At 41.5% G+C, this 23,990-nt stretch overlaps 1 protein-coding gene across 6 annotated transcripts in view; it reads left to right on the top strand.

Moving 5' to 3' along the window:
• Nucleotides 1–23,990, top strand: part of LOC111865533 (high affinity cAMP-specific and IBMX-insensitive 3',5'-cyclic phosphodiesterase 8B) — a 292,551-nt gene that overhangs the window by 32,491 nt on the left and 236,070 nt on the right. For 5 of the 6 annotated variants that reach the window (XM_023853639.2, XM_023853640.2, XM_023853643.2 and 2 more), the window contains exon 2: nucleotides 21,580–21,679. The exons of the other annotated variant lie outside the window; for it this stretch is intronic. The gene's annotated coding sequence lies outside the window, so the exon portion shown is untranslated. The remainder of the gene's footprint in view (nucleotides 1–21,579; nucleotides 21,680–23,990) is intronic. 6 annotated transcript variants of the gene reach the window in all.

Genomic DNA, 23,990 nt, shown 5'->3' with positions numbered 1-23,990 from the left:
GCCGGGGCCAGAACCCTAGACTTCCCGAATAAACCAATGAATTACGAATGCTGTTCGCTTAATCGCGACGTTTGGGCATGTCCTACAGACGATTCAGGTTCTGTATTTGTGCGGTGGAGTGTTCCAGGCGTTGATTAGCTCTGCTGACAGTAAATCTTTATGTCCAATAAAGGAACATCAAGACCACAAGGGGATGCATGTTGAAACTGTTTCCACACTTGTTCCTTCAACCCTGAGTGCCCCGTGACCAGCGAGCTGTATCTAGTTAGTGCCACTTGGAAATCTTCCACTTGGCTTGACATTCACTACAGTCGAGATTGTAGGCTGCATTAACGCATACTCTACTTCTCCGGTCACATTAACAGGTTCTATATATAATGTATAATTTCTCTGCTAAACGTGCAAAGTGTTTCTCTTGTAATGTTGATTTTCAGAGAGTGGACATAACCCACACAGAAGTTTATCGATTTGTTATGTAACATGCTGTTTCTTGCAACTCATGTGTTCGAATTTTGAATGAAGTAACAACTTCATGATGCTAGAGATATTTTTTTTTTTTTGAAAACTGAAAGTCACCCAGCTGTTCAAGAAGTTCTTTTCGCCTTTTATGTTTTTACGTAATTGTTATCTTTTAAATGTCAGTAATTGGCTATACGCGTTGGATGTTTGGACGATAGAAAAAAAGGGGTAAAGCTATCGCTGTAACAGGCCGTGAAGGCCCATAAGGTTGTGAGACGTCGAGGCTCCCACATTTTGTAGATATTCGGCTCACAGATGGCGGTGAGGTTGTCAGCCTTACGCCCCGGCCGCCCTTTACCACCAGGAATATTCCTGGTACTCATTTCTATTAGAGGCTAAGTCGACCCAAGGGTCGTAGTGCGATTGGAAGGATTAGGTAAATTGAAAAAACCCAATTACCTCATCAGAAATCGAACCCGCGACTTTGTAGCATAATGCCTCAACTAACAATGCCACCGCATGCTCCGTTTGGACGACAAGGAGTGATAAATTGGAAAGAATCTGGAAGGAAGCAATCGCCTAATAATTTAAGATACTGTCCTGATATTTTCCTGGAGGTACTGAGAAACCCAACGGAAACTCTAGTTATCGTAACTGGGTGGAGACAGCCTATCGCTGAACGTGATGGTTGACAACAGCCCACTATTAAACCCTTACCTGAACCAAGTGATAGGTCTTACAGCCTGTTCCTTTAAGATCAATTTCAGTATTATCTTTTTCATAAACTCATAGGTCTCTGTTCTCCTGATTTTGCAGCAAAATATTTGTATGCGTTTAACATCTCTCCATGCATGCTGCTTTTCCCCACCCTCAATCGAAATATCCGGTCTCCAGCCCAAGACTTGAACCCGATACCTCCCAAATACGAAGTAGTAGTGCTGCCCACTCAACAGCGGTGTTCTGTCCATCCTCCTTTACTTTCTGTCTCTTAGTCCCAAGCTATCTCCTTAGGATACCAGTCTCAAAAATTCTAAATTGTGTTCTTCCTTTAGAATGAGAGACCAAGTATCACCCATTCAGACAAGAAGTTCTGGGAAGAACTAATCATCTGCTTTCCGGTCGGTGGGATCGGTCGGGTAAATCGCGGTTAGCCCTGGCCAACACAGTCATGCTTGGTACCGATATCTACTTTCCCTTCATTGTATACTTAATATTTCAGATGACACGGACCACAGAGAAAACACTACGTACAACAGTTGTATTGTTGCATGTGTATTCCTTGTCGTGGGAACGTGTTGACGGAGCTGTTGCTTGGCACCATTAAAGGAGGACACTCAGATACGGACAGCAAAGTGATGTCATAAGCCTCCTTTTATTTTTTTTTTCAGAAAAAGAAAGTAGGCTAAAGCAGGTGGACTAAGGTTATATGCGACAGGAGATTCTCATGGCGATGGCTAGTCGTAGATCTCGACGAGACCTGAAGCGAAGAATGACTGTGCTGACGAGCACCAGCAGCATTTTACCTGACCTACCAACAGCGATGATTAACTGCCTTTTGGAATGTAATGTTTTTACCGTAAAGGTTGATGCAGAACTTTTCTCCGAAAGCCGATGAACTTTACAGTGCAGAATACAATAGTCTTCAAGGAAAGAACATTTTTTCTGTATTTAAGTCCGCAGGTTGCTGATGAGGGACAGGAAGTTAGGAAATTCTGAACTGAATGTTATTGATCATTCCATGGGTTTAATCTGCCCTTCTTCGTGAATTTATGTGGGATTTCACGAAGCAATATATCAACGTGAGGTGATTCAAGATAAGTGTTTTGGACGTAATACTAAAAATTTATTTCAAACTGATTTAAACCCAATCTCCAGTTAATTTGCTCCTCACAGAAGGGATATGTGAAGCATTAACGATAAACTACTTAAGGCAAACAATGTGATGAGTTAAAAAACAAAAACGACGAATAGAAAGATAGTGTGCTCTAGATGAACTGGTAAATGACTTAGCAGTGATTGGTGAGGTGAACGATTGTATTGTAGCGTGTAGAGCCGTTTCTAGGCAACGGTTATGTTAACAAGTTCCCGCGGCAACGGATACGCATACAAAAATAGAAGTACTATTATATTGTAGTATCCTGTCGTACATAATTAATTAATTAACATGTCTTTAATTTTGCATGTAAGACGGAACATTAAAGTCATTTGTTAATTAATAGGGGTATTGTTGAAAACGAGGTTTTCTACTCGGTCCGTGCAAAGAGGTTATAAGGAGGACAATTGAAACAAAAATAGACAGTTTGAAGGGAGCCGCCGTTCAGAGAGGACATGTGCGCGGGAGCAGGTGAACAACCATTTTTAGAAGGCATTACCAGGCAACTACTAGGAAAGACACTGCGGACTGGTAAAGACTTTTTTTATTGCTAGTGGGGTGGGACTAAGTCCCTTGTACTGCGGCCATTTCTGGCCTATTGTACCAACCCCGGATGATGGGGGAGGATGATTGTGGAGCAATTGATGGAATGAAGATTGGCAGGGGAAACCGCAGTACTCGGAGAAAACCTGCCCCAACGCCACTTTGTCCACCACTAATCCCACTTGACCAGACCCGGGATCGAACCCGGGCCGTCGCGGTGCGAAGCCAGCGACTAACCGCTTGAGCTATGGCGCGGCCTGGTAAAGACTTAATGTGTATTTATAAGATGTGGAAATAGCGATTGTGTTATAGTTATTTGTAGTTACGACCTGTAAGTGGTCAACAAATCCAATATCCAATCCAAAACCTCATCTATAGTCACTCCAAAACGTGAAAGTATCAGTGAATTATAAACCTACAACACGAAATGTAAGAGGAAGAGGAAGCAGATTCTGGAAAGAGGATTTTTGAGGTCAGTAGAAGCAGTAAGTTTATGTATCGCATTGTTTCGCTCATGTCATGGAAGGCAAAATTTAGTCAACAACCACTGGCTGCAGAATAAAGTACCCTCTGCCCTGGTCTGTCGTCTTCGGTAGGGCGTCTGTGTTCATTTAGGAATAACAGACATTATCTTATGTTTACGCTGTAATATTTATCGAACTTCACGTCGAATCATGAAATATACGGAGTGGTTGTTTGTGCTTATGTTACATTAAGTTGGTTGTCAGTGTTTGACGTCCTTTACGGTTTTATCGATATTGTCTTTCTCTTGCTACGAAAATTCCCATTTTTGATAATAATTTCCTACAGTTCTCAACCCTTGAATTGCTGAAAACAAGTTGTTTGTTTCAGATACACTATTTTTTTGTATCAGTTTCTGTAACAATGATGTTAGTACAGCTAAACTTTTTTTGCTTTTTCCATCGTCCGGAATTCTAGATAATAGAGGACACAACGTTTCGGAAGCAGACCCAGTTTCCGAAACGTCGTGAATTTGAAATATCAATTTTTAACTTTCGTAAATAAAATTAATATTCTGTGTAACGAATTAACGAAATTAAATAATTATTTTTCTGTACATATTTATGTTCTTTACAACATATATGAGTTTCATTCAAGCAGGGCCATTAATTTTTATCATATTGCCACGTGTAAAGGGTTTATGTGACTAATAGTAATGGGTTGTGGATTTGATGACTGGATTTATTGGCACTTCTTTACAATTACAATCAATTATAAGAGCTCACACATTTAACTCCTTCTGAACGACGTTTGTCTGACGAATCTCTGTGAAGAATCTCTGACTGCATTGAATGACATCTGCCTGACGAATGAATTTCTGAATAGTATTCACGGCTCATTATATAGGCTAGCTCGTATCCATGGAAGTACATGTAAATGATTCAATGTCACGAAAACGTGCTTACCGAAACCTTGGCTAATAAGCAGTGGAAGTCCCAATGTTGACCGCGTTATCTCGGGAATGTGTTTACCAAAACGTTGCCTAGAAGATGACCATGTTCCGTCACAATAATTTAAAATAAATACTATCTTTCTGCGCCATTATCTGCATTGCCAGCTAGGGCAAAATATAGATACCTAACGAACAGGAATCCCTGCATGTGTGGAAGCGGATTAGTGTCCTTTGTAATCAGTAAGTTTTAGTGCACTGTGTGATTTTGTCTTTCGGGAATACGTACCATAGAATGTTGAAGGTTTTCCAACGTTTCGGGAGACATTGTAGCTAGCATCTATAGAATTAATGTTTTGGGGATTTTCGGAAGTTCTTACATAACACTTGCAGTGGGCGGTGAGTCGGAAATGACATCATGATTCGATAAACTGAGAAGCGGGGTGCTATAAATAATATTTAATATAGGCGAAGGCCCGTAGGGGTGTGAGAGGTCGAGGCTCCCACATTTTGTAGACAGTCGGCTCATAGATGGCGGTAAGGTTGTCATCCTTACGCGTAAGCCGCCCTTTACCCCCAGGAAGATTCCTGGTACTCATATCTGTTAGATATCTGTTATTTGAGTCGACCCCAGGGTCATAGTGCGGCTGAAAGAAATTAGGTCAATTGAAAAATTCAGTGACCTCTTGGGGATTCGATCCCGCGACCTTCCGGCTTGCAACATAGTGCCTCAACCAACTGCGCTACCGCGTGCCCAGGTGATTTCGGAAAATATATCTACAGCCAGTTGACGATAGGGACCAGTACCGGGCTGTTGTGAATGTGGTAATGAACGTTCGGGTTAGATAAAAGGTAGAATATTTCTTCAGTAGTCGAAAAAGTGATAGTTGCACGACTTCCAGAGTAGCGAGAGATTGAAATGGAGTCATTAGTTCCTCTTGACTCTGAGCCAAGCACTACTGTTCTGGTGATGACCAGCAGCAGTTTACCTGATAGGGAGACAGACTGCCGGCTTCTCAACAAGGACTCTAATCCATGGAGTTAGTTAAGAGAAGGTAAGTTTATTGACAGCGCTTTGAATTCTTTTGTTTTGGTTTTGTACAGTGAATTACGTTGAAATCGATAACTGTTAACTTGCATTTTATACACGCCAGGAAACAGGTGTCATTGTATTTCGTTTCACTTGGCAGGAATTATTAATGAACTCTAGTATCTTTGAGCCCGAGTTAGTGAGTGGTACTCAGTACTAATGTTTTCTTAGACGTAAGCACAATATGAAGGATATTACATAACGACAATCTTTATGCGGTAGCGTAGTGGAGGCAATATTCTACAAGCCGGAAGGTAGCGGGTTCCAGATGGTGTGTATTTTTTTCAATTGACCTAATCCTTCCGGCCGCACTATGCCCCTGGGGGTCGTCTCAGCCTCTAAGAGGAATGAGTACCTGGAATCTTCCTGGGGGGTGTAAAGCGCGGCCGGCACTTAAGGCTAACAGCCTTAGTGTCATCTGTGAGCTGATTATCTAGAGAAAATGTAGGAGCCTCGACGTCTCACAGCCCTGTGGGCCTCCACGGCCTGTTACAGGTATAGCTTTACCTTACCTTACCTTTATGTGATGTTGGCAGCTTAGTGAAAGCAAGAGGTTACCAGGAGCTGGGTATGTAACTTGGATGGGGTTGGTAAGAAAAGTGTGCTGAACTTTCCAAAGGATACTTAAGTGGATACTTAACACGACTGGGCAAGAGTTAGATAATACATATAAAAATTACTCCTACCTGCTTTCGTTGTTACATTAAAAAGCACAGGCTTCTGATATCATTATAAGCTTAAGATATAATTTGGGACAGTCGCACAACAAATAATCAGAAAAGAAAAAACTGTTAGCAAAATGTGTGTGTATTCATTGTTGGTGGTAACGCTACATGTTTCGACCCTTTTCTTGGGTCGTCTTCAGGCGTACACGAATACTATTTAGCTTCTGAATTTCGTCATTAATCAGTATGAATTCAAATTTTGTCTGTATGGTTATTCTATACTGACGATTATATTTGAACTACATTTTCAAATTTATAGATAATTTCAGTATAGAATAATTATAGAGACAGTATGAATTCATATTGATTAATGACGCAATTCAGAAGCTAAATAGTATTCATGTACGCCTGAAGATGACCCAAGAAAAGGGTCGAAACACGTAGCGTTACCACCAACAACGAATAAAAACAAATGTTGACACGGTAGTGTATATTTTGTTTCTTTTTGATTACATGTTGTGCGACTCCCAAATTATATTTTTTTTTTCGTAAATAACACACATAATCAAATCATAAAGACATTATAAGCTGTCTATCCGGTGCGCGTGTTAATTCTCTAATAACTTCCGAATCAGTTACCAGGTTTTCATTAAATTTTGTGCAACAGGGTTACACTAGAGTTCACCTCAATTTGTATTTATTCATTTTCTATCAGTACCACCATGTCGGTGGAAATAGTTTAGTGCCATCTTTGAAGATAGTTTGGTATATAGACTCGTTGCTAGGCAACGGCCGCGAAATAAGCCACTATATAACGATCGTTGCTAAGTAATGGATCTGAAAATAACTGCCAGTGTCAGGCTATGGCTGAGTAGCGATCACATAAGAACCCCAACAGAAACGAACGTAACAATGGTACATCAACAGAGTAATGGTGTTTTCTGTGTCGTCCGTGCTGAACGAGTTAATGGACAGAGTGAGTGAGTGAGTGAGTCAGTCAGTCAGTCAGTGAAGAGTTAGTTGCTGAGTTAGTGAGTTAGTCAGAGAACTGCAGATCAGTCGTTGTGAGCTGTTGCTATGAGAAGCTGGTAGCTGAGGGCGAAAATAATTCGGGAACGCGGAGGAAGAGTAAAGTCCGCCCTTGGAAGCAGCTACAAAGCAACGGCTAGTGGAGACTGTAACAGACTGAGAATATTACTCTTTGAGTAACAGTGATTTGTAAAGTGTGGTCACGAGTTGTGTTAAAAATAGTTCAATAAATCCTATTACCAATCCAAACCTCTTGTATAGTCACCCCATACACGTGACAGTACTTTCTATTCTGTTCAGATGTGTTCATTTTCGGTATTTATATGAGACTGTGGACTTCACTTTAACATCTCATTGTTACGATGAGCAGTTCTATGAGTGCCATTTGATGAAAGGGCCCTGAAATTTTGTGACTTAGGAGACTTTCGAAAAATAAACACATTTTTTGTTAAGACAAGTTGACGGCAGCAAGAGATCGAAATTTAGGTTCCGGTAAGGCCTCTATAATGAACAACTGGTTCTAGTTACGTAGAATTTGGTCCCGAGGTAGGTCATGGACGAACTTACAGACGCAGAAGTCATTGGGATTACTTAGTTTTGGACGTGTCCATCGTCTGATGTTCTTGAAAGCACAAATTTTCGGAACCTGGATACGCGTCCGTCCTCAGGTGAAACGGTCAGTAACACCTACTCTATAGGGTCATCTGAGGTCGTAAACAAGTCAAGTTTCCGAAATGTTATGTTTATTAGAACACCGGGCTGTGGGACAAGTCCAGCAACTCAGTAATTCCGAGTGTTACACGCCGTTGCCAGAACTCTATAGAGTCAGTGAAAAATACTTTTTACACATCACACACATGGGAATATTGCGACATTTTGAGGTAATATCTTACAGCATAGTCGGAGTCTGAACTGACAGAAAGTGTGTAGAGTAAACTCTATAAGGAAGAGCTTCATAAATGTTACTCCTCGCCAGTTATAATTAGAATGATCAAGTCAAGGAGGATAAGATGGGTAGAACATGTAGCACGAATGGGGTTAAGAAGAATGCATGTAATGTATTGGTGGGAAAGACAAGGAAAAGGAACACTAGGAAGACTTGGCATAGATGGAGGATAATATTAAAGTGTTCTTTTAGAGAAATAGGATGGGGTGATATGGCCAGGATTCATATGGCTAATGATGGGAACTAGAGAAGCTCTTCTGAATAAGGTAAGACATCTCCCTGTATCGTAAAATGTTTAGAAATTCTTGAGTAGCTGAGCGACTCATGACTTCTCAAGAATGACTCAGCTCGTTGGAACTAGATATCGTTACAAGGCACACTTTGGCAGCTTCTGGATTTCCACCATTAACATCTTCTTGACGGTTTAGGCCTTTGACTTGTTTCGGCTCCTGAGAATTCTGTTGGCTCCGTCTTACTTGTGGGCGCCCTCTACTGCTTGTCCCTTGAGGTCTGTACTTCAGTGCGCGTCAAGTGATCCGATCTTGTTTCGTTCTTCGGAGACGTTTCTACAAATTTTCCTGGTATTTGTTAATTATAGACAGCAACGAAGTAAACTTAACTTCTTGTCGTATGTCGTAATCATGTTTATTGTCTAGCAGTTAGTGTCCTGCTTCTGCTTTTGAAAAGCGCATTTCCGCTACTTGATTTCGCTTCCTTTGTTGTACAGCCAGATTATGGCTCTCGCAACTGTACTGCACATGAGGCACTTCAAGAATTTTATGAATCATTGAGGGTGCTTGGGAGCCACTCACATTGAACCAAGCGCTAGCCGATCAGCGCGGACCACGGCAGCTCCAACGGCCATTGGTTCGCCCGCCGTTACCGACAACGTATAAAGATGCGGACTTCCGACACGCTAGTCGTCAATCACGATCTAGGAACGATGCGTTGCTACGCAACGGCTCAGTAATCAGGGTTTCGTGGAAACGGATTGGTACGAAACATTAACGGAACTGTAGAAGCCTGTGATTCCTTTGCGGTCAGCATCTAAATTACATGGCGTGGACCAAGCGGAGACCTGAAAGATACGAGAAGACATGAAATGAGAGAGAGAGAAGAGAGAGAGAGAAAGACAAAGAAGGAAGATGATAGAGAAGTGGAGGAATTTCCGTTATCTGAAGTGGTACTAAGTAACGACTAATGAAGGCACAACACGACAGGTTGCAAAGTTGGGAGTGTGTTCTAGTTGTTTTAAGAAGCTCGTCCTTACATGCATTCTAGTAACAATAAATATTTGTTATAGAAGTTTACTACGCGGTTGTCTCTTCGAGCACAGGTATTTATTCTTGGACTTCTAAATTTGTCTATAATAGAATAGGTGGACCATCTATGGTCCTAGGGCTTTAGTTTGACCCTCTATGGACCTACGGAATGTTGATTGTCACGTGGCTTGCAGGCGAAATGGCGGTATGTTTGTGCTACAAACCACTTCCATACCAACATTAAGGCTGTCAACAACTGATAGGCTAATGCAGTAGTTTCTAACTCACAAAGGGTACAACTTCATATTCTTGTAACCCATTGTTCATGTTTAATTCATGGTGTGCAAACGAAATGCCACTCTGCCCCTTCATATTGGATTGTAACTACTCAGTTGTTACTGAGAAGTCAAACAGCGGCGGGAGACTGTACTGTGGTTTAGTGTACGCAGTGTTTACAGGTGTGGTCTTCGCGAATTTTATTATGTTACGGAAGTTCATTACTGCAGATGCTAAAGTACTGTAGTAATTCCTAGAATTACTGAAAGGCAAAACAAAAATTGAAATAAATTTAAAATTTTACAGATTCTGATGGTTCCGATGCTTTGTAATGAGAGAAAAAAACACTGGATTGGAATAAAATTCAGGCAGCAAAGGTGAACTTATGTTTATGAAGTATGGACGGGTGCACTGGATTGGATAAGTAGAAGTTTCAAGATACGAGAACAGAACTCGACATTTCTTTTTCTTGCGGTGAAAATTGTGGATCAGAACAAAGTGGAAGAAACATTTGAAAGAATTGGGTGGCATGCCCCGGTGGCATGAGAGATGTAAACCGAAGAAGAAGATGGTGGAGGGACTCTTTGAAATATACAGGATGTTCTTTATCATGTGACACTTTGAAATTTATGTAACTTATTTATAATATTACATTGTAGCATCCTTTCGCACGTCATTTATTATTCAACAGATGGCACTGGTTCGCCGACTTACATGTTACGCGTCTTTCTGAAACTAATTTAAAAGCTTCTTGCATCACACAATGCGTTTCTTAAACTTCATCGGCCCACATGTTTCGACCGACATTGTTCATCATCATCTTGTATTTCATGGTGCTGGATGATTTCTCCTATTGAGCTGTATCTCTAGGCTACAGGTGTCTAGGTGAACAATACAGCAGGAAGGTGTGTAGTCCCATCTACGCTCTCGTGTGTTTCATGGTGCTAGGTGGTTCTTCCTGATGTGTTGTTTGTCTACACACACAAAACACAACACAGCACAACTGGAAGAGTCACCCAGCACCATGGACTCGGAGTCTAGACGCACAACACAACAGGAAGAGCCACCCAGCACCATGGACTCGGAGTCTAGACACACAACATAATAGCAAGACACCCAGCACGATGGACTCGAAGTCTAGCACACAACACAACAGGAAGAGACACCCAGCACCATGAAATACACGAGCTAGTAGATGGGACACACATCGAGTATTAGAACCACACGAAGAAAGCACAGCAGTTTACACCAAAAATTTCAAACGCCTGATGATGACCAATGTCGGTCGGAGTATGTAGTGCAATAAGGTATAAAAAGACGCATTGTTTGGTGCAAGAAACTTTTAAATAAGTTTTAGAAGGGCGCGTTGCACGTAACACGGTGGACCAGTGACATCTGTTGAATAGTATCTTCTTTGTCTACTAAACGCAGTAGTATGGAACCTTCACATATCGTTCTACGCACCTAGGAAATGCGATCGTTACACTAAAACATGCTCATGTGATATCCTGAAAGATCAGGAACTTCGTGCAAACAAAGAATATAATTGTTCGGAACTTCGGTTAGAATTTCTGTGGAAATGGCTTCAGTCTCTGATCGGATGGCAGTTTTCAGTTCCTGAATTGTGTGTGCATTATTCTGGAACAATCTGATATTCAAGTACCCCCATCGAAAATATTCGCGAGGGTTCAAATCCGGTCTGGTTGGTAGCCATGTTAATCCTGTCCCAAAACGCTCAGTCGGCCAGTTCGACAGGACTCTGTCCCCGGAAACATCACAAGGAAAGTGACGGACACTAACTTGAAGTCTAGCACCATCTTGTTGAAACCTGATTAATTCATTGGAATGGCATATCGCATCAGAAAAGAGACAAATTAATCACTCAGCAGGCTGAGGTAAACATCTGAAGTGGCTGTACCGTCGATGAACACGCAACCGAACTGTCTGGCGCTCGATAACTATCTCTGGAGACGTGCCATAGCTCAGGCGGTTAGTCGTCGGGTTCCCACCATGGCGGCGCGGGTTCGAGGCCCGGGTCAAGTCATATGGGATTTGTGGTGGACAAAGTGGCGCTGGGATAGGTTTTCTCCGAGTACTTCGGTTTCCCCTTCCAATTCGCATTCCACCGACTACTTCACACTCGCAATCATCTATCATCTGGGACTGGTACAGTAGGCGAACCAATGGTCGCAGTACGAAGTGGACTCAGTCTCACTCCGTGAGAAAAATAAAAAAGAGACCATCTCTGGATGCTGTTGCTTGGCTACGAAAAGCCTTAAGTTCCCTCAGGTCGGACACACTGCTTGTTAATATAAACATCAAGGTGGATTGGTGCATCGTCGGAGTACTTCATGACATTTAAGAAACCCGAACTTTCCTCGAGCATCGCTCCGTACTCCTGCGCAAAAGTACTGGCTGACTCGGCTGCTTTTTATGTGGAAACAAGTCTTACGAGACAAGTTTTCCATACAGTGCTGGTTAATACCCCAATCTGTTGTGTTAATGTTACACACTTTTCTAGGATATTACCTCGCGTGCTGCACCGACAACTTCTTCCGTGAGAGCAGATGTGCTGCGTTTACGTCCCTTTGCATGTTTATCGGAGATATTCTGTTTATGCGAACTGTTTATCATCTCGGTAGGTGGTGGCTTTTGATGGTGCAGCACGAAAAGAAAACTCCCGACGATATGATCTCTCCACAACAACAGTGGAACTACCAGAGGGGTAGACGATTTTAATAGCAAACACTTTCAGATCCGTTGTTTACGATGCCATCTTATTATACAGTTCAGGTTTGCCAACGTCAACAGACACATTTCTCAAATGTGTAGAACAATCTATGAAATTTTCATGTAGTTGCTTTGAGTAACAAAAAATTTATACAAATTTTGATGTGCCGGGAGCCGGGATAGAGCAGTCGGTGTAGCGACTGGCTACGGGCTGGACGACTCAGGGTTCGGAGTTCGAGTCCCAGTAGTGTTAAGAAATTTCTCTTCTCCACGTCGTCCATATCCGCACTGGGGTCCACCCAACCTCCTATCGAACTGGTACCCGGGGCTTTTTCCCCCTGGGTCAAGCGGCCGGGACGTGAAGCTGACCACTACCTCCAGCTAGTGCCGAACTAAAGAATATATCGAGCTATGTATTCACTACCCCGTACGCCTTCATGGCGTAGTGTTTTATTAATTAAGCACAGGGATAACTTTACCCTTTACCAGGTGATGAAAACACTCTAGTTGGCCGGAATAGGCGATACCGTAGACCACGCATTGGAAGAGGAGACGAAAGGGGAAGGATAATTAGGTGGAGGAGATTACAAGGGAATATTTGGGCCTAAGAAATAGGAGATTCCCGGATCGAGAAAGTTAATTTATTGAGCTTCGTAATTTGTAATATTCATAATTGTAAGGATGATGATATGGGCGGGAACTGTAGCACGCGTGAGGAATCGAGATAACATATATACAAATTTTACTCAAGAAACTTCAAGTGAACCGTCCACGTGGGAACCGTAGGCGTACATGAGAAGATAATATTGGAATTGGGTTTGAGGTTGTGGGACTAGATTCAGCTGGCTCAGGATACAGTCTAATAGCAAAATCTTGTGGAAAAGCAGATGAACGTTCAGATTCCTTAAAAACGAACCGACCAGGTAGCCCCACGCGATAAAGTTTCACAATTTTCTTTGGATTTCTAGGACGAATCTCGCCCCTGACATCGAATATCCTGACCTAGATGTTTCTTAATTTTCCTCAGTCATTACAGGCAGATGCCGAAGTAATAGCTTGAAATATACTACGGCCACTTTTTTCAAGTCTATTCAAGGCCACCAAACATCATAATTTTATATAATTTGACGCTAAATACAGTTGATAGAGGTTAATTAAATAACCTATGAACCATACATTCAACCGCTCTTCCATAGAAGCGGGAAATGTCTTCACCAGTTGATAACTCTCCTCCACACTGTATCATGGTCTTTAAGTAACATACTGTCAGGATTTTAGAGTGATTATAGACGGAGTTTAGGTTGGAAATCGAATTTATTGAGCAGTACAGAACGTAGCTACAAATACACGTAACTGCGACAGTCTTACTGAATTGCACACTTCAAAATCGCTGAACTACAACACTCATAAAGTCTTCTCAGTATTCTATGCCTTCAGAAATCACAGATCGAAACAACGTCATCTGCTTCGATACCCACGTTCTGCCCGACTGGCGACTGTCTCACAACTAAGCTCTAGACCCGTCCTAATTATATTAGTAATATCTCGTCACGGACCGCACAGAAAACACATCTTCCAACAGCTCGTCTATTGTTACGTCACATAGATATCCACGGAATGCGTAGAGAACACCTCTCCTAAGTTCATTGGTACGTGTTAGGAATCCGTTGCGGCCGTTACCTAACAACGGCCGTTTTTTACAAAGTCATTACTTAGCAACGGGTCTGCATGCACCAATAATCTTCTCCAATCCTTTTGGCTGTCTAAATACAGACACTACTACGACGAGTCTCATTCCTGAAACGCCTGTTTCACTCTCCGTTTTACAGTGATGCCCTTGCAGTAGGCTGATCCCGCGTGGAGTCGTACTGATTAACAGGAAAGATTTTGACTCGACGCTACATATAAACAGCAGCTGAAGCAGCGTCATTAAAGCAATCCAGGAATTAAATAAGTCAATATAAATATAAAGTCTCCGTTGCGCTATACCGTCTGCAACACGAACACAATAAAAGCACACCGACATCCATGCTTCGAATGGGATTCGAACCCACGACCCCGGTGTTCAAGTGGATGAAAACGGTTCATGTCTTAGATCACGCTGCAACTGTGATCTGCTACATCATGGAACTACGGTCCTGAAGTGAAAGAAAAACAAACTCCGTGATTTTAGTTCGCAAGCGTGTATACCGACCGAGCGACCGCCGCTTGTCGGCGAATTTTAGTGCAAACTTTAGCGGATAGAGGGTGTCACTTGGTCAGCGCAACGGATCCCCAAGGCCATTAATTTCGATTTTCTAGACCGGAGCTGCTATTTCTTTGAAATAGCTCCTCAGTTATCGTCACGAGGCTGAGTGGACCCCGTTTCAGACCCACTACTTCTCAGAAGAAATTTGATAGAGCCGGGAACCGAACCCGGACCTCTGGATCTGTAGCCAGGAAGTCTGGCCATTAGACGACAGAGATAATTTAAATCTTTTAACAGATCTGATGCTTTCACCTGGTTGAAGATATGTGGGTTATGGCGCCGTACTTTCTGGTAAACATTTCGCAGAAACATGCAGCCTTCATGTTCATACAGGTGGGGCCGCAGATTTACCCAAAACAGTGGTAAACACATTCAAGACTTCGCGTCATCGTAACCAGTAAAACATGAATCTGAATTTATGATTCATACAAAATACTTAATATGAAGTTTGAAGACGTAACTACTTGCGGAGTCCTTGAGAAGCTGATTGAGGCTGAACTGGTCAAGAAATTTTCCGCTTCTTATGGACCCCAAAGGTTCATTATAATGTTCACAAAAGCCATCGACTGGGCTGTACCCTTAGCCATTCTAATTTAGCACAAATCTTGTTAAGTTCCACTTTACCGCGTTGAGAGTTCCGTGTATTTCATGAGAACGGTTCTGTTGCATTTGCTAATGGCACGACATTTATCTTCTGTTGACTGTGCAGGTCCCAAGAGTACAGACGCTCGTAGCGTCGCGACGTCATTACAGGGGTCAACTTCGTAATGAGACCTGTAAATATACGGGAATGCAGCATGAGAGTGTCAGAATTATGTTACAGAGCAATTACCTTCGGCTCATGATTAAATTTCATCCTCAAAATTGCAGAGAAAATTTGCAATTTTAAAATATGAGTTTTAAAATTGCAGATCAAATTCTTGCCTGCTATTTTTGTTTTAATGTATTCAGTTACAATCAGGAAACTGCGTGGGAGTCCGTCTGGTCGCGCGATTTAATGCGCAGTCACTATTTCGAGTCCCTCTTGATGGAAGGGGAAAAATTCATGACTTCTTCCTATGAGGTTCATAGTATCTGGTCCGGGTGCAGGAGGAAAGTTGCTAACATACAGCCTCTCACGCCCAGAAGTTAACCTCACCTTTAAGTGGAGCACCCTATTAACACAGACGGGAAATGGCGACCGAGTATTGGTGGAATAACCAAATCAACTTTTTCAGCAAGCAAGAAAATATTCGTGCTTGTAACATATAAAAACTACATGGCCGACAGAAATGTTGTCACGGCCGGTGCAGGTCCTTAGGTGGGAGCCCCACCAGTACACTCGGAGTCAGTGGGCCAATAACCCGCTACTCTTAAATGCATTTTATTAAGAAACATCAACAAGGTAAAGCCGGACTGGACGAAGACAAACCGTGCGAAATGGATACTTTGTTGATGCCCTGTGTTCCAGTGTGAGCTGAAGGACAATGTTGTTGTTGATGATGATGATGATGATGATGATGATGATCTGGTCATCCACATGTTTCACATACCAAATTTATCAACGAATTTCAACTAAACTGGTTATTTGGGTGTAGGGGTTTACACGATAAGTTCAGGTAAATTTAATTTTGGTTCATGCAGCTCAGATATAACTTACATTTTCCATGCCACTGAACTGGGAGCACGGGGTAGCGTATTTGGTTGAGGCATTATACTACAAGCCAGAAAGTAGCGGGTTCGATTTCCGATGAGGTCATTGGATGTCTCAGTTTACATAATCCTTCCAGCCCTACTATGGCTCTGGGGTCGACTCAGGCTCTAACAGAAATGAGTACCATGAATCTTTTCGGGGGGTAAAGGGCGGCCGGCGCGTAAGGCTGACAACCTTACCGCTAACTCTGAGCCGATTTTCTAGAGAATGTGGGAGCCTCGACGTCTCTCAGCCCTACGGGCCTCTACGTCCTGTTACAGGGATAGCTTTACCCTTTTTACCTTTTGCTGAACAATGACATCATTAACCCTTTAAAGGAATTTATACTTCATGATATACAAAAATGTAGTTTTACCTCACAGAAAATACATTACTTCCCCGCTTCAGAGACCAACCGATTAATTTTGTTAAGGAAACAAACGCTGTGTAGTTTGAGAACCATACGAAACACACAAAAGCGATCTATTGGTAGAATGCAGAGTTTTTATGTCTTAAAGCAGATGATACATGCAATAAACAAGGTAATTTTTCTCTCGTCGCACATAAGATTGGTGCATGGCATGAGCTAAACTATAAATTTCGCTAAAACATACAACTTTTATTTTTAATGTCCTCTCATTATAATATATGACGAGGTATGATAAATAATTTATGTTTCGGAACGATGCTCTATCTGTGTGCTGTATTCGCTTGGAAAATAACAATTTATGGCCATATGTAGTGGATGATCTGTCCTTTTAGCTATCTTTGGAAGAACTGATTTCTGTCTGTAACAAATAAGTATCAAGACAAACGAGGAAGGTCTGTACAATATACATTAAAAAGAAACTGACAAAAAATATACGAACTTCAATGTTCTATGACTACCGTTGTTTCCTTGTAATCATAGAGATGTAATATAGGCAATTTGCTATTCTAGAAGTCATGACACATGTAAAATGTCCAATGTCTCAGAATTAATTGTGACACACAACAGGTTAGAATGTAAGAAGAAAATGACTAAATTAGTCTGCGACTTTTGCGGGCGGGTTGTCGTAGGATTACAATATAGTTACTTATGTTGTAATGGTGTTTAATATTCCAATAATACTTTTCTTATTCGAATCTTGCATCACCTTTTTGCTACAAGACACATGGTTATTGCAGAATACTCTCTGATCTTTAGTTTACTATGAGCCAACTGCTTAGGTTATGCAATATAAAATAAAAAAATATAAGATGTTTATGAATGATAAATTGGAACCGAAGTGAGAGGATATATCTTCAGTAAAAGTAGCGTGTCTCTTCTGAGACATAACGACATGTAGTCCCGTTGAAAATCAGAAGAAGTTTCGGAGAAGCATGTCTTCATCTTCAGATAGACTTGAAGGGATTCTGACAGTGGTGTATACTGCACTTCTTTTGGCTTATTTTGGACTTCACCCATCGTCTTGTATGTAAAAGACAAAGGGCCACGACGTTTCTGAGACTGGATCTGTCTCCGTCTTCAGGTGAGTAGGGAAGGACAAACATACTCAGTTGGGCCCGTTAGAAAGAGCTAGTCTCAATCACTGGACGTCGTGGTCTTTTGTCTTTTACATACCAGACGATGGATGAAGTCCAAAACAAGCCAAAAGAAGTACTTCATCTTCAGGTTGAATAGTAAACCAAGCAAGAAGATACCAGCATGAAACAGGCAGCAAACGATGTCTTTCAAAAATATAACTTCTCAACCACTGCTGTGAGAACCCCAAATCCTACAGCCTCTTCATTAGACGGAATTCGATCGGGGTCCTGTCAAACACAAGATAACGGTTGTTAAGACTCAAGAAATATTCCATTAAAACTTAAAATAACAAAGGACATAATTTCTTAGACGAAATTCGATCGGGGTCCTGTCAAACACAAGATGATGGTTGTTAAGAATAGAGAAATATTCCATTAAAACTGTTAAAACAACAAAAGAAATATTTTTAATACAGCGTTGTTTAATAACGGACGAATGAGTATTATAAAATACACATTTTAACTCCTGATATTTTTTTTTGGGCATTAACGCGGCAACCCTCCTGCTTGGTGATTGGTCATGTGGATAATATTTCACCGCAACATTTTACTGGGTGAAGAAGCTGATATGGGAATTGGATTGAACTGGTTCAGAGCCGGTAGCAGTGATGGACTTCGCTGCTACCCAACACGATCGAGGGAGTTGGATCAGAAGATAATGAAACTGACTTCTATTATGCAAGTGCTACTTTGAAAACTGGACTGGGACTTCAGCTCTGTTGGCTGAGGATCTTAGAGGTTTATCTCCGTTCTTGGAATAGTACCTCAAATCAGGCCACGACAGCTCCGTTCCAAATCCTCTGCAATTCGTTATTCGCTGATCTTCCTAGAGTTTTATATTATACAGTCTGATTTATTGTTAACATCGTTAAATACTCTAAAAATAAAAAAAAAATAACTAAATAAATTAATTATTTACACATTTCTCTATATATTTATTTCGTTTTCATCTGTTCCTTTTTCGTTTTCCTGTCTCACATTCCTTCTTTCTTAGTTTTTCCCCATTTCTTCCTAACTTTCCTTGTACTAGTGAATGTTTTTTTTTCTTCTTTTCCCTTTCTATCTGCCTTCCTTTCATTTTGCGAATCTCGATTCCTCAACACGCCTCTCCACTTGAACCCAAGGACATTTCTTCGGTTATGCCCCGAATGCATATCTTATGATTATGACGTTATTTATCGTGATTTGTGTATGAAGCACGTTGGCAGGAAGTCGCTCTGTACTGCAACATCCGTGACCTTATGTCCGGTCTCAGGACTGAGATTTTAACCCGGGAACTCCTGAGTGAGAAGCGGGTGTACTGCCCTCTTGACAGTGAGGTACGGTAGTGGGCTGTTGTAAACATGATGAAACATGAAGAAAGTTGTCTTCTGGGTTTAGGCACCGTGTATTCTTCGTTTTGGCCGACGTTTCGGAGGAACGTAGCGCCTCCATCTTCAGAGCAGTTGAATAGCTGCGGAGAGCAGTAGCTGCTCCAGCTACTGCTCTCCGCAGCTATTCAACTGCTCTGAAGATGGAGGCGCTACGTTCCTCCGAAACGTCGGCCAAAACGAAGAATACACGGTGCCTAAACCCAGAAGACAACTTTCTTCATTGTCATCGCCGTGAAAACCTCAAAACTTACATGATGAAACATGTTTGAGCTTCATGTTGTGTCACTGCTAATCATATCCATATGTACGTAGCGTCTGTCATATCCAGTACGAGCATACAATTTATCATAACTTAAGTCCCGCTTCTCGTTACTTACAGCTAAATATTTTGACCTTAAAGGCTATAATAGGATACATTATATGTATTATATCCAAACTGTTTGTTGCTTACCTCTCGCGTATAAAAGCGTATCAGTATATTTAGACTGTTAATGTTGGCGAAAATGTCTTCTTGTAAGTTTGACAATTGAATCCAAATAAAAAGAAGCTTATATATGGAATTATAAAATGCGAAATATATCCATTCACACAAGTCACCATAAAGTGTCTAATGGTGTCAGTTTGTAGGATTCTATTGCTCACGTAACGCACTCTATGCAATAATTCACACCACCCTCAAGATGTAGGCGTTTAGCTCAGCTGTTACTATAGTACGCGTTATTAGCTTGCCTGTGAAAAAAAGAAAATAGCTCAGAAATTTCATATATAAATTTTGCTACTTATATTTAAATTCTCCAGGTTCTTGAACACAAACTCATAATTTCTATAATCTTCAAAACAGAGTTGTTGTTCGGCTGTCTGTACAAATAATATTATATTCGCAATCTAAAACGGTCTATTTTTTTGTTGCTAGTGGGGTTGGACTAAGTCCCTTGTACTGCGGCCACTTATGGCCTACTGTACCAGCCCCAGATGATGGGCGAAGGTGATTGTGGAGCAGTTGGTGGAATGAAGATTGTCAGGGGAAACCGAAGTACTCGGAGAAAACCTGCCCCAGTACCACTTTGTCCACCACAAATCCCACTTGATCAGACCCGGGATCGAACCCGGGCCGCCGCGGTGGGAAGCCAGCGACTAACCGCTTGAGCTATGACACGGCCCTCTTAAACGGTCTAACTAACTTTGAAATTTCACATGTGACGCTATAATAACTACTAGCAGGTTGGTCTAGACTTATTCGGAAGACGCTTGGCTCGAATCTCGACCGAAACACCTGCTGCCCTGACTGAGGGTTCTCGTGATTTTCTTCAGTCTCTTCACGCATATTCCGCCTGGCTCCTCCATTAAGTCACAATCACTTCCTTCCAGATCGTTTCCAATTCATCGTTCATTTATCATTCTACGATCCAACACCATAGAATCTCAGTGCTGAAAGCGTCGTTAAATAACCAACTACAACTACTAATAGTTCTTCGCAAGCTACACATATGTTCTCGTGTTCCATTTAAAACACCACAAATGTAACATTTGAGTTATCTAAGTTGAAGTTGGGAAAAAAATCAGCTACTTTTCTAAAGGTAGCTTACCAGGAGGACTGAGGGGCTGTTTCAAGGAAATAGCGTCTCCGGTCTAGAGAACCGAGATTAACGGCCGTGGGGATCGTTACGCTGATCACGCGACACCCTCAACCCGCTAAAGTTGGCACTAACTTCGCCTACAAGCGGCGGTCGCTCGGCCGATATAGTTCGCTTATGAACTAAAACCACGGAGTTAGTGTGGCGAATAGACAGACGGACATTAAGCCATTTTATATGAAATGTTCCAGTACAGAAAAAGTCTGCACTGCAATTTGACGAGAAATTTCCGTTGTTCATGGTGTCAGCATTTGTGAATAGATGCCTGCGCTCTCATTTTATGACTTTCAGAACAGTTCCGTTACCATAGTTACTATAAATTTTTTTAGGGTACGTACTCCTCGTCACAGCACCAGTGCTTTACATTTGGGAGAAAAATAGGTCTCTTGGGAGGGGGGGGGGGATTGACTTGGATTCGAAATCATTCACATAACAGCAAAGACTAACATCTTCCGAGGTCTCGTCTCCAAGAAGACTGTTTTAAGTGTCGATTTGTATCTATGGCTCGCCGTTTAGGAGAAATGTTGTGGGAAAGACAGGCAGGCACACAAACACACGAACTGATTGACAGACTTTTGCTATGTATATGGATGTTCAGTAATGATGCAACATAATTCTGACATATTCTTGTAGCTGTGATTGTGTTGCATTTATGTTAGTAATGGCCCGGTGTTCTCATTGTTAGGATTGCATGAAATATGAGGACTTTCTTGGCCAGCTGAAGGACTGTCGACCTATGAGGTTGTCTGCTCCATGGAATTACGTAGTTAAATGCGCTCATGCCTTTTTGCACTTGTTGCAGGATGTAAAGGGGGATCGGGTGGACGTGCTGATGCCTGCTGACGCATTACACACACGCACACGCAGTAGGCCTGCCTCATCTCTCGGCTGTATTCATCATGGTACGTTCTCATCTAGGCATCCCGCAACATTCTCACGTGACCAGTCGCATGTAGGATGACTTTAAGGATTTCAGTTTAGTTTTGACATTTTGCGTCAGCTTAGGTCATTGGCTGACAAACTAAAAATATTTAATTTCATCATGGACAATTTTCAGGCATCCCATTCTACTTTTTGAGACATGATTCACCCTCCCCCAAGTATTTCTCTTTCCCCTGCCAATTCTCACTGCACCAGCTGCTCCACATATGTCAATCATCTTGCCATTGTCGATATTGACACCGTCGCTAAGTAACTAACTTTAAAATATAGAAAATTGAGACATATGAACGTCGTGGTCAAATAGGTATTTTTTGTCCTTTGTATTGTATTTAAACTCTCAGTACGAAGACCAGCTGTCCTGAATTGTGTTTTTCGTTGGTTTTCTCGGTCCTTTCAGGCAAGTACCGGGATAGTATCTAGCACCTGCGCTTTTGAGGGATACCTTCCTTGGTTCGAATCCAAGTTGAATCTAACTCGTTTAGAATATTCACTCTATATTTGTTTTAAACAAGTTTTAAGAAATGTAAGAAGTGAGCTGGATCGGGAGATGTCGCTCCTGTTTGTTAGAAGCAGGTTGCATACCATGAACTGCTCCATTTTGGAATTGAAAATGTGTTTCTCACTCCGGGGTTTATGGCTTTCTTTCGAGTGCTACGAAATTGTCGCCTTGAAGGATACCGTGCATCACAGAGACAGGAGCAACAATCCTCACCTTCGCACCATCGCTGTCCTTCAAGATGAGTCTTCAGACAGATTCCGGGAGGAAATGATAGCGTGCAGTGCATGCATTTACTCCTTTTTGAGGAGGACCTAAAGTTGATCACCGCGAGAGAAATCATTTACGTAATCATTGGTCTTTATTCTGAATCAACTAATTCAATTCCAGCCACAAATAGCCTGACGTTTCATAATAACCGCATTGATTTGGATTGTGAGTAGTGCTCGTTTATTATTCAAATAGTAAATATAAATTAAGGGCAAACTTTGATTCTCTCCAAGTGTGACTTACTCATAACTAATTAATCGTATACACTTCACATTTCCAACTCGGTTCCGTTGTTTTCCCTGCTGCCCACTCCCATTTACTCGTACATGCCCTAAGAACTCATGCATACCGCTTGGCTAGACAGAAATCTCTAAACCTAGTCCCCGAAGGTTAACTAAGTCAAGAATGGAATGGTTACCATCTCAAAGTAAGTCATGAAGGCTTCTGCTTAGTCTGATTACTGTCAGAGCCACTAAATAAGGCATAAATAAATTTTTATTATTCTGTTATAGCTCTACAGCCCTTTGTTGAGCCTTGGCCGTTTTTTCAGTTTCTTAATTTATACACAGTTGGTAGGACTCCTTGGACTAGGGATCAGCCGGTCGCAAAGCCATTACCTACGCATAGGACAACAGAAACAGAAAAAAAAACACATGCAGGCATATATGCCTCGAGTGGGATTCGATCCAAGATCCCAGTGTTCGAGCGAGCGAAGACGGTTCATGCCTTAGACGTGCGGCCGGTCATTGTGATCGGCACTGTAAATAAATAGAAGTCAAATAATTATGGAGAAAGTTTTAATAGCTACAATTTTTTTTTTTTGAAGGGGAGGAATTTATGACATAATTTTTCTTCATACGATATTCTTCATCCTGCATAGTTGCACTAGAATTAAATTTAAATTAACGGTTAAATAATTGTCCATTTCTGGACATAATTTCTACTAACAGATTCCGACTACCATACATTTGTCATATAGGCCCATAACCACGAAGTTCTGCATCCTCACCCTAATTTTTAATTTTGAAATTCTTACATAATTTGTAAACATTTATGTGAACTATCTCCTTACAACATTTTGTATGTATAACTTGAATATAAATTTTCCCAGGTTTTCACATTGTTTGTTCCTCTCGGGAAGGAGATGTGTTGTTCATTGGTATCCGATACAGGTTGAAAGCTCTGTTACTTTCTCTTTGAAGTGGATTTGAAAATGTCCGCGATTATAGGATTCCAAAACTAGAATCAAAGTTACGTCATATACAATGATAATATTGAACAATGGAGATTAATAACACTGGAAACATCCAGAGTTTCATGTTAAAGTGATGACTCTGTGTCCTCCAGGACTGGTCTGTTTATTTACTTGTCCCCCTCCCCCAATTTGACTCCGCCACTGAATTTGTGGTGTCACTGGACGAGTATGGGCAAATAAGTGCACCTCCAAAATAGACTGTTATTTGAGCACATATAGAAGCTATTTAATAAATGATTAAATATAAGTG

Source organism: Cryptotermes secundus, unplaced genomic scaffold, assembly GCF_002891405.2.
Source record: "Cryptotermes secundus unplaced genomic scaffold, Csec_1.0 scaffold722, whole genome shotgun sequence".
Taxonomy (NCBI): domain Eukaryota; kingdom Metazoa; phylum Arthropoda; class Insecta; order Blattodea; family Kalotermitidae; genus Cryptotermes; species Cryptotermes secundus.
This window is presented reverse-complemented; position numbering and strand designations above follow the sequence as displayed.